Source organism: Alosa pseudoharengus, unplaced genomic scaffold (assembly GCF_046254945.1).
Source record: "Alosa pseudoharengus isolate Yale_2024_CS ecotype anadromous, Long Island Sound unplaced genomic scaffold, YU_APseudo_1.1 YU_APseudo_1.1_scf_20, whole genome shotgun sequence".
Taxonomy (NCBI): Eukaryota; Metazoa; Chordata; class Actinopteri; order Clupeiformes; family Clupeidae; genus Alosa; species Alosa pseudoharengus.
Genome location: NW_027468664.1, coordinates 15,680,309 through 15,692,654, shown reverse-complemented (window position 1 = coordinate 15,692,654; position 12,346 = coordinate 15,680,309).

Below are 12,346 nucleotides of genomic sequence, written 5' to 3'. Positions count from 1 at the left end.
TAAAAGGTATTTAAAAGTCTGCACCATCACAAAAAAGCTGGATCACAGCTGGATCTGAACTAGCCTTGCTAGCATGGTGATGTTTGGTGAGACTGGTGATACTTTTGGCGATGTGGACGTCATGGAAGATATTGTAGCCTACATGTTGATGTTTAGATGTTTGTTGATTTTGATTTCCACAACAGAATCGTGCAAAAGTCTCAGTGGCTAGTTGACCATGTATACCACACAAGTTAAAGATGATACCATTATTGGTTGCAAAGTTGCAAATAGTGGAAAACTGTTGCGTAGGGTGACCAGATTTGGGTTTGTGAAAAAGAGGACACTTCGGGAGGGTCAACAGTGACTATGTATGATAATGAGCTTGATATATACGCGCAAAATATATTTGGATGGCAACCCATCTTTAATGTTGCATATCTCTAAATTTGATCCAAGGTGTTTCTGAAAATACAAACTGAATCTTTTACAGTAGCCTAGCTCTATAATTTTGAACAGTCTGTTTTAGAGCTTAATAATCCTGACGTGTGAAAACAGTTGTGTGATGGGGACTGATGTGGATATGTTGTCCTACCTCTTTTCAATCCATTATTATTAGATTTTTTGTGTAAAGAAATAGGCCTACATCTATCTCTTATGTCAGGGATTCCCAAACTGTGGTACGCGTACCCCCGGTGGTACGCGAGCTGCTTCTAGGGGGTACGCGAGATGAAAAGGGCTATGGCGGACAGGTGTAAAATTAACATTTTAAATCTTTTGTGATTAATTCATGAATAAATACACAATTTCGAATCAGGTCATAATGATATGGAAACATGAAATTAAAGGATATCATTTATAAACTCTGTATGTGTTCATCAAAAAAAGGGCAGCTTATTAAACATGACGCCTGGAATAGCTAATAGAATGCGTTACTTTTGAATGCGTTGGATGGTCCGTGGTCCGTGGGGGGGAAGTTTCGCGGATATAACAGGTTTTTGAAAACAACAAAAACAGAAAGGAGGGAAGGAGCAAAGCTAGGAGTTATTTCAGATGGGCAAGAAAGGTAACATTAAGCTAGGCTTTACATTTAACAAACTAAAGGTAGCCTAAGTTTAGCCTTTCTACGCTGTATACTGTATGTTGTCCAAACGAATACATCCTTGTCAGGCATTGTTGTAGGCCTATTATAAGATATTGTATGTGGATGTAACTTTTTAACTGACCAAATGCACACACCTAAAACCGGGAAACGGACAAATATTGTCAACGCGGGGGGGGGGGGGGGGGGGGGGGGGGTATTATAGAATGCGTTACGTTTTTATGTGTTTATGTGTCGGATGGTGGGGGTACGCGAGCCGAGTCGGAATGTAGGCGGTGGTACGCGGGGGAAACGTTTGGGAACCGCTGCCTTATGTTATGCCAACATTTTTAATTCACCTGCAGGCTACAGTAGCCTAGATAGAGGATTATTGACATCTGCTGTTGTGTGCAGGCTATCCCTTAAAGGCAGTTTAAAGGGATAACCAAAGTTTCCTACCCAAAGCTAGAAAGTTGCTAGGTCGGCAATCGTCCAGAGAAGGCCGCTCAGACAATGGCAGAAGTGTTTGTCATGTTATATTTTTTACAGTCTATGGTTATGAGTTGATGTGCAATCACAATGTTTTTGGAGACGTAATGTTAAGGTCGAAAAACTCTGTCACTTTAGCTGATGAGCACTCACCCCTCGCTGCCGTTCGATGCTTTGCTGAATATTGTGTAGCCTACCTGTAGGTCGGTCGTTGGCACCTTTATTTGCGACCGACATGTAAGTGCCTGTTTCAAAAAGAGGACATGTCCGGGCAAAAGAGGACGTCTGGTCACCCTACTGTTGCGTACTGTCTCTTTAGATGCTGTTACCACATACCACACCTTGTATTGATTCATATTGGTCATTTCTGAAGTAAATTGTTTTAGTTCATCTTAACTAAAGCAAGTAAGCAATTATATTATATTTATTAGGCTATTTTTGGCTTACCTAATTTGGTTGAAATTTGGAACTATAACTATAATCATGACTACAAGAATGCTGCAAAGTGTCAGTGATTCGGTTAACTAATGCAATTTCACCATAATGTAAGACCTGCGTCATTTTAAGTGCACATACAGAGCATTCTGGGACTGCAGCTGCACAGGCAAGTGTACTGTGCCGAACCACTAGTGCGCTAAATAAGTCACTTTATTACGTAATATGGAAGCTTAGGGGCATGATTGTGACACAGACTGCTGCCTTCACTCCATTCTAAAGCAAGCACGAGCAGCACAGCCACTGGCAGAGACTCTATGGGGCGTCAGTGAAAAAGCCAGCTTTAAAAGTGGCACCTTCAGTCAACACAATAGCAGTGGATGAAAATAAAAAAGGCATAAATGTATGTTTGAATATAGTAGCCTATATGACATAGATTGGACATAAATGTACCTTTAGTATACCCTTTTGGTCAGATGACTGACCTGGTCTAAAGCAGTCTAAAGAGTATAGGCCTTAAACAGTGTGCAATTGTTATGCACCTAGGCCAGACACGTACAATAATCCAAATACAAATGTTTCTATGCCAGCGGACCACCAGAGAACCGATAAGCAAAATGCCAGCGGACCGCCAGATCTGCCCCATCTGCCCCATCTGCTATCTGGACTAAACTAGATTAAGCGTAGATTTTCAATAAAAGTAGGTAGACCAATATCCAACATACATGACTAGTGGTCTTGAAGACAGCTGAAAACATATACCTCTGATTGTGGTCCCTGCCCCGGTCACTGCATTACGCAGGGCCGTTTCAAGGAATTTGGGGGCCCCAAGCAAAATGGACATGGAGGCCCCCCCCCCCCCCACCGCACGCAAAGCCTACAGGAACCACCGCATAGCCATACAGTTTAAGTTCACCCACAGTTTATATAAAAACAAAAATTTGACAGTGCAAATACTGCAGTTGCATATATATACTGTGCATTAGTTTTGAACATTTTGAACATTTGAACATTTGCAAAAACACCACCGTACCATAAAATCCAATATAAATGTAAAAAAGTGCACAATAACTAAATCCAACATACTTAAACACACACACACACACACTCACATTAACATTTTTCAGTTCTCACAAAGTGAGAAAATAAAACACTGCCATCTTATGCAGAAAAAGGATGCATTGTTCAAACTATAAAGAGTGCAGGTTGTATAGCAATTTAAAAATCCAACATAAATACAAGTACACACACAGTCACACACACACGCACACACATATTAACCTTTCAGGCCATCTTCATCAGTGGAGGTATCCTTAGGAAGAGCCTGAGGGCTGAGAAATTTAAGCAAAGCACCTTGAGGGAGAAAGAAAAGATATGTTAGCATTTCCATATTTTGATATTTAGAAGGGATGCAGCTGCTTTCACAACTACCAATTCTTACTGTAAAAACATCCCAAGCTAATGTTATACATTGACCTAGGCCTACTTGTAGCTTAGCATTTAAGCATTCTGCTGTTTGAGAATTAGACAGACGCACCTGGTGCTTTAAAGACAGTAAACAGTTGGCGTGCATGAATACTACTATGAAAGTTCCAGTCTGCTTTGATGCACGGAATTTATCGTGTGGTTTTCCTAACCCCCATTTGGTAAATAGATTATCACGGTCGAATAGGCCTATAGCAGAGAAGCTATGCCACTTTCACCAAAACCTATTACAAAGCTATAGGGCATAAAAAAAAAAAATGTTTGGTTCCTGTTGGTTGTCAGTTGAGGCCATGGGTCGGTAGGGAATTTTTTTTTTTTTCCAGTGGCAGTAAGGGATAGGTAGAAAATCAATCCCACCAGGATTTCGCGAGGTTTTTTGAGACTGTTGCGACCTAAAATGCCTGGATGGAAGTTGCGGTGATTTTAGCTGTTTCTTGTGGAGAAATTGCGGGAGGAAGTGAAAATTGCAAAAATAGTTTAAATTTAGGGCAATTAAGGTTAGTAAGACCAAAATCACACTGATAATCTTGATGCTTATTAAAAAGGATAATCAAAGGTAAACAGTAAGGATTACAGAAAATCAAAGTAGGCCTACTTTATTTGTGAAAATGCTTTGACTGAGGTCATTCACAAAGCATTATAGTAGAACTGTCCAAAAAAGACAGTCACCTAAAGAGATGGCATCATGTCATATGTTTCAATACATTCATATATTTTGTTATTCATATTAAGTTCATGTCTTTTTAATAATTCATAGTCTGTGGCCTGCATAATTACTAATAGTCAAGTAAGTATCTAGTAATTTCATATTGATTTAAACTATTTGACTACACTTCTGTTTAATGTCATTACATTGGTGGTGTACGTCTAATTGACTGCCTGCCCCTTTAAGGACGTGAGAGTAGCCTAAGTACATTTCTGAGTGGATTGGAAGGCTTGCATCTCACTGTGTTCGGCTACGAGTGTAAATCACTTTTTGCATAGTGCATTACGATATGTGGACGCAATTGGGAATGTCTTCTATGTCATTAGTTAAAATAAATGTTAAAAAAAACAACTCGAATGAAATCATTATTGGATCATAGAAGAGGTAAATGTCTTGCAATTTTATTAATTTCTATGATTTTGGTAGCACTACTCAAACTAAGCCCACAAGCTAGCAAACATGACATAAGCTAAAAGGACATATCCAGGTAAACGTTTGCCAATGGGTTGCATAGCCTACTCAAAAATCAGTAAACCAAGTAGGCCTTAATTAACTTACTTTCATAGCCTAGGTAGGTTAGCAACACCAGGTTGAGAGATGCAAGTAAGCAGATCATTAACGTTAGCCTTCTATTTATTGTCGTCAAAACTGTAGAGGAACGAACACGTTAGGGCAGTCTTTGGTGTCATATACAAAAGGTGCAGAAGTAAGTGTGCCATCTGGCTCAATATTTTGCGCGAGGGACTGTTGTGGTAGGTGAAATTTCACGGTGAAACTACGATGATTGGTCAAATTTGCGAAAAAGTTGCGGTGTTTGGACAAAATTGCGAGTGCCTTGGTAAGTGACGAAAACAATCGTCTTCGTGAACAGCTGTGCATAGGCTACTTTGTAAAAGAGAGAATACGCTCATCCCTATACATAACGCAAGGGGTAATTAATGTAATTATAGTTCGCCTTTTATTTGTGGATTTATTTAATATATTTAGTGTTATTTCTTCCCCAAGCTCATAAAATAAATTTGGGTCGCACATAAATTGACAGGGTCGGTCGGAAACCGGAACCCAAGAATTTTTTTTTTTTATGCCTAGCAATGTTATGTCATTAAATACGGTGATTCTGGAACAGATCTGCGTCTTCCTTATCCCGTTAATAAACACATTACAGTAACCATATTCCGTCCGTTCGGGGGAAAAAGTTGCGCTAACTGTTCTAGTTTGTTACAAGCAGCATGGGCCGTCAGGCAGGTAGTTAACATAAACATTTTTTGCTAGGCTAGCCTTCCTGCTGCGACATTACACCATTTGTACAAGACAAGTAGAGCTATTTTATCCAGTGTAATTTATCACTTACCACTATCTTGTTTTTTCTTGTCATCAGAGAATGTCTAATAAGGGTTGTCATCCTCTTCTGGCTTCCGGACGCATAACTCCGCTTCATTATGACTGCTGAGGTTTTATATTTTCGCGGCAGCAACAGAGACCACAAACCTGGCTGGCTGGCTGCTGTCAGCGACTACTGAGAGGGGCCCCCTTGAGGGGGATCCCGGTATTGCCGGTAACAGTGTCGTTGCACTTTACTGCATTGACTATCAAAGGGGCGCTCACAGTTTGTCGTTGCATTTTATTCTTAACCAGTCGTTGTCTTGGGGCCCCTGGCCAGCTCGGGGCCCCAAGCAATTGCTTGGTTTGCTTGCCTTCTAGCGACGGGCCTGGCATTACGCTAAAGGAAAAGGAAAGGAAAAGGCTTGAGCCGTTCTCAGGTGTCATTGCTTTTCCGTACCTGCAAGCAACACCAAGAGAAGAACCAGGGCGCTAGGGTTTTATATTATAAAGCAAAAGCTTTCCTGCCCTAATGAAGTTCTTCAGTTCTGCAGTAGGTTCCTTTAGCACATGAGGTCCAGTGACAGTGTATCATAAATCGAACCAGTGGTAAAGGTGTTTTGTGTGTCATAAATCTGACTGGTAGTAAAGGTGTTTTACCGTCACAGCTCGCTGACGGTCCAGATGAGGTTGTAACCCACTAGTATACAGGCTGACCTCTCACCCCTGACCCCTGTGGCCCAGAATCCTACACCGCCACTGTTAGGGGGCTTGTGTTGTCCCAAGATCAGAGGTCATCTCCGTGGAGACCAAAGAGGAAATGGTTGCTGAGGAGGAAGAGAGACAGAGAGAGAGACGGAGAATCAGCTTTGACTGACAGTTTGATAACACACTCAAACACATGTAGGCATATAGACAGACCTACACCCACACACACACACACACACACACACACACACACACACACACAGTCATTGATGCACATGGAAAAAGAAAACCATACGTTCTGAAGTGCATGATCTCCCTCTCTCTCTCTCTCTCTCTCTCTCTCTCTCATACACACACACACACACTTTTCAAACATACATGCACAGACAAAGTGCAAGAAGGCAAGAGGGAGAGATCAACTGCACAGTAACAATAGAACAAATCATATTTATCTCTAATAGACTAATTTCCATACTAGTCTCAGCCTGCTGAAATGCAGCCCATTACCTTTTGAATATCACATTTATAAAGACATTTCTGCCTTTGAAACGGATAATAAAGATGCCGTAATTAGATGTATAGGGACACCTGGTAATGAAAGCTAGGTGATGGGACACTCATTATGTTGGGTAAGAACCTGTGAACACGAGGGGCTGTCAGAGCTCTAGAACGTCTCGCGCGTTCCTGTTGTCCAACTGGTGGAGAACTGATAGAGCAAGGCATTAACTATGGACAGCATTGTCATGTGTTTGAAGCCAAGGGAACACACACATACTGATGTGTATGAACAACTGTCGGTGAACAACTGAAAGTAACATAGTGTTCTCATTGTAAGATCAGAAACATAGCTGTCTAGGTCAATGTTTTGATGTTTCCCTGTAGCAAGTGTTAGAGAAATGATAAAGAAATGAATGAATATACACATGTTCATGCTGAAGTAGTCTCAAGCAGAATACTGAGGACAGAGCTAGAGTTGTGCAAGGTCACACTTCACAAGAGCTAGCTTTAAATGTAGGTCACTCAGATTGAAAACAAGTTCATTTCATGGGTCAGTATGCTGAAGTTCCCACACAAACCTGAACAACAGACATGTAAAAACTGGATACATTCACATTTACTTAAAAGAAAGATTACATTCAGTGATCACCCTCTTTAATGTGTTCATACACTGGGTATAGAGCCTCAGTACTGACACACACAACCTACAGAATACCAAAGGCCCTCACAAACCCTGAGACAGCGAGCTCCTATCACAGGAACATTTCATGGAAGTTATAGTCTGAAGAAGTTCACACGCACATGACCTCCTGGACGGAGACTGACTCTGGATCAGCTTCAGGCCAGGTCAGGGCTAGATCCTCTCAGAGTTCCTCTCCTTGGTTTGGCTCGCATCTTATCGCTCCTCGTGATCCCTAGGAACTGAAAGCCTTTGGTTGACCTTACAGTATATTTCTTTCCCTCAGACAGACAAAAAAACACACAGGCACACACACACATTTTGCGTAATTTTATCACGCACACACACATTTTAAATGTTTAAAATTACGTACAGATAAAATTGATTAACCAAAATAAACTCCCCACAGACAACAGTAACACAGGTTATGGCATATTTCATAGGCAGAGGAATCAAACATTGTCCACTTAAATCAACTGTCAACTTAATCAAAGAGTCAGTGTAGTGATGAAGGAATAGATTAAATAGACATATATGGAAGTAGTGTGGAGGTAGATAGTGTGGCTTTGTATTTTGTTTTTTCTCGAACCGACAGCACTCAGTGACTTTAAGAAACAGAGATCTAACACACATACATAGGCCCACTGCACAGCTATCTTAGCCTGACGTTGTCATACTCAAAATTCTAGTCAGAATATGAGTCTCATACTGCTCCATTGGGATGTGATTATGGGGCGTGTTTCAAATGATACAGGGGGTGAATCCTGTACACCCGAACCATCCTTCTTCTCCACAATTGCCTTAACATTGTTTTCTGGTCGTTTTTTAAAGCTATTGCACTGTCATGAATGAAACACTTACAAAGCCATCGTACCACTGAAAGCTAATATTTTGTCACTAGCAATTTTCAGCACTGAACAAAACCGTTCAGGAGTTTTTCTGGTCTGAACCGCTCTGGTTCATAGTTGCTCCACAACGGAACAAGTCCAGACTGAACTTCCCGACCTCAAATGTTGTGGCCGTGGCTAAGTTCGGCTGGCATCCAGGCTACAGCTATGTACCAGCTAGCTACCATTACACTCAACACCAACTCATCTACATCCAAGCTGGGTTTTTGAGAATGCATACTGCGCAGATGCACAACTGAAAATAACAATTGATTGACTTTGTTTGGGTGGGCAAGACATAGCCTAATGTTTGGGTGGGCTTAGCCCACCCTAGCCCCTGCCTAGAGCCGGCCCTGACTGTATGCAGACTCCTGGTAATGTTTAAAACCTGTGTGTGTGTGTGTGTGTGAGAGAGAGAGAGAGAGAGATAGATAGAGAGAGAGAGAGAGAGAGAGAGAGAGAGAGAGAGAGAGATGCATCATGGGTTATGTAAATGGTCAAGAAGGTATGTACCTTAGGTACCAGGTTAGAGTCACACAATAATTTGCTTTATTAGTATATGGACCCCCTTATAAAGCCTTGCCCACTCTCTGGCCACCCCTTGTATAAAAGTCTAGTTCTGCCACTGGATCACGTCAAAGCACTTTTTGCATACCAGATGCGATCTAGTACAATGTCTGCCTTTCACTGCCCAAAGATTACCTTTCAGGTGCTAACTATACTGTTGAGTCTGTCTGTGTGTACTTAGATATCTTGTCAATGCTGTAACAGAAACACCAGTGACATCTAAAACTGAACAATAAACTCTAGGAGGAACTTTTTTTCATTCAAAGTCCTACTGCTCAATGAGGCAGCCATAGATTTATTCTCACGCAGAACCTATGGGACGTTGTGTTTTCCTTGACCTACGTGTCTGAGGGATAGGGAAAGTTCACTGGAAAGATGGCATCTCATTAAAAATGAACGCTTCAAGCCTCTGATCAGATAAAACTGTCTGACCTGAGCACAGCTGAGCCCTAGCGAATCGTCTTAATCGGTGAGATTCTTTCAAACTGCCCGGATTATTCGAGGATCGTAGCCACTAACACTTAGACTGCAATGTAACTGAGGCCATTGGAATACCCAGAGTGAAAATAATAATTAGCCAAATCATTTGTGAAATAGGCTTGAATGTGCTACAAATCATTAGTGATGGGTTTTTTTGGAAGACAAAGAACAGAGATGTGTGTGTGTGTGTGCATAAACATGAGCATAGGGATGGACCATGTGATCTGCTGTAACTTTTTGACCTGTACAGGGAGGTAGTGTGTGTGAAAAGGGCAACCTGCTGTGATGCACCGTGGGTCAGCCGCAAACACACAAAGAGCGCGTGTGTGTGGTTGCAGACAGGAATGTGTGTCTGTCTTATTTGTGGTGCCACTGGGAATAGAGAAATGCTCTCCTCCATACGCCCAGTTCCAGATATTCCCTCTCCCCCCTTTCTCAGGCCAACACACACACACACACACACACACACACACACACACACACACAGAGTGAGTCCTAAAATCAGTGTAACACCACCTCCTTTACCCTCTGAAACAGACCTCATTAACCTGAACCTGTTGGAAAAATCCATTCGTCCATCCATAGACATGCAGCATGCATGACCACCGACAGGATGCACCTTAGTGGTCAGGGACCTTCACATATCCTGTGCATCTGTCCAAAATCACCAGGCCCAGCGGGCAGTGGGAAAACACACCCTTCACATCACCTGTAATGATGGCTGCCTTTATATTTAGCGGTCAAATTCATCCACAGTCTGTTTAAAGCCGAGTGCGGAGAGATTTAGTCGCAGGTGACGAGTGTCGTGCCGTCACCAGGTGAGAGAGAGGGTCACTGAGTTTAATTTCTAGTGGACTGCCTAAGGTTATTCGTTTCATTGGTCTGGAAATAACAGATGTACTGAAATCATGAACTGTATTTTTATGTAATCCCCATGCACACTTTCCCGTTGACACTCTCACACGCACGCAAACACACACACACATAAAAAAAAAAAAAAAAATATTGCATAATCATTCTCTTAAGATGCCTTTTTGTATGCCTGGTCTTCTAGTGGCATATTTGTAATAGGTGGCCGGTTTCATAATGCACAACCTCACTGCAGCATGTTTATCAGGTCCTATTTTTGACCGCTGGTATAGTATAGTCTGCCATTAGAGCCTGGGAGTTTGCTCACCTGGAGGGCCAGACTGTCACACTCATGTCAATGCTGCACAAACACTCATATATTTAACAGGCAGAGGATAAGTCCAGCCCTCCAAGATACCGAGATAAATTCAGTGGTATACACTTTTGTCTACATAAACAGGCACATGAGTGTGTGTGCATGTGTGTGTGCATGCATTCACACACACACACAGATAGATAGATCGATAGAGAGAAAGTAGGCCATCCATAAAACCTGCATATACCTAGGTACATCAAAAGAACAGTCACTCAGATGTTTGCTTGTGTGTGTGTGTGTGTGTGTGATGTCTGTCATGTGTATGTACCCATGGGACTGAGAGTCAGACGGGTTCAGTGCCACTCCAGCTGGCAGGCGTGTTGATTGGAGGTCCAGGGAAATGGGTTCCTGCCCCTGGTCACCTCTCCACAGCTCACCCTCATTAAACCACTATGAGCACACAATGGACAATATGTGTGTGTGTGTGTGTGTGTTTTAGTGCCCAAGTGTGTGCGTGTATTTGTCTGTGTGTGTGTGTGTTTTAGTGCCCAAGTGTGTGTGTGTATTTGTCTGTGTGTGTGTATTTGTCTGTGTGTGTGTGTGTTAGTGCCCAAGTGTGTGTGTGTGTGTGTGTTAGTGCCCAAGTGTGTGTGTGTGTGTATGTGTGTGAGTTTGTGTGTCTGTGTGTGTGTGTTAGTTAGTGCCCAAGTGTGTGTGTGTGTGTGTGTATGTGTGTGAGTTTGTGTGTCTGTGTCTGTGTGTGTGTGTGAGGGTGTATGTGTGTGAGTTTGTGTGTCTGTGTGTGTGTGTGAGGGTGTATACACTGGCGGCGTGCCCAGCCGTGCTCTTCCATACAAACAGCAGGCGAACAGAAGGAACAGAAGGAGGTCTGTCAGGGCCGTCACCTCCCATGGAACACTGGAACATCAGAGCCCATGACCCCGCACTGCTGTTAATCAGTCCTCACCGCTCACAGTGTCTCACACACACACACAGTGGCACACTCACACACACACAAACAGTGTCACACACACACACACACACACACACAGTGGCACACTCTCTCTCACACACAGACACACACCCTCTCTCTTTCCACACACACACACACACACACACAGGGAGCAACAGGGCCATTTGAAAGTTACTGTTAAGACTATACAGTATGTGAGTGTGTTTGATTGGATGCTGTACTAATTAAGAATTAATATCAGTAAAGAAATAGTAATGATTTGGTGAATCTGTTACTGTATCGGTGCTTCTGAAGTCTTTATGAGCTAGAGGTCATCTCTAATCATTGACCTTAAACGAAACCTAATCAAACAAGCAGCCCCACCATTGGTACAGTATGTTTAGAATGCAGTCTGTTACCTTACTGGCTAGACAGAGAGTACCCCTTCATGAGGGCAGACTGGTCAGTCAGTGGTCATATAGTGGTGGACCATCAGACAGGTCTGTCCTAAACACTTTTAAGTAAGGGATAATGCATAGAACGCCGGTCATTATTGGGAAAATAAGTCACGACAGGGCGAACCGGACTTGCTTCGCCCTAAAGGGACTTATTTCCCCAATAATAACCGGCGTTCTATACATTATCCCGCTTATTATACGGCTACTTGCTAAACCTAAAAAATAAACTCCACGATATGTCTCTTTACATTTATTTGTTACCGTTTCATTGTGGCTTTTGCTGAGAAACAAATAGTTCGCAACACACGTTGAACTTTGATCAAACGTTCTTTATAACACAGCTGATCAACCGTCTGCCTTCACTTTTGAATGGAAATCCATTGCCATTGACAGCGGTCATTATTTAGAGGTCCTTAGACGAAAATAATGACCGGTAGAACTTTGGGAAATCCCATTC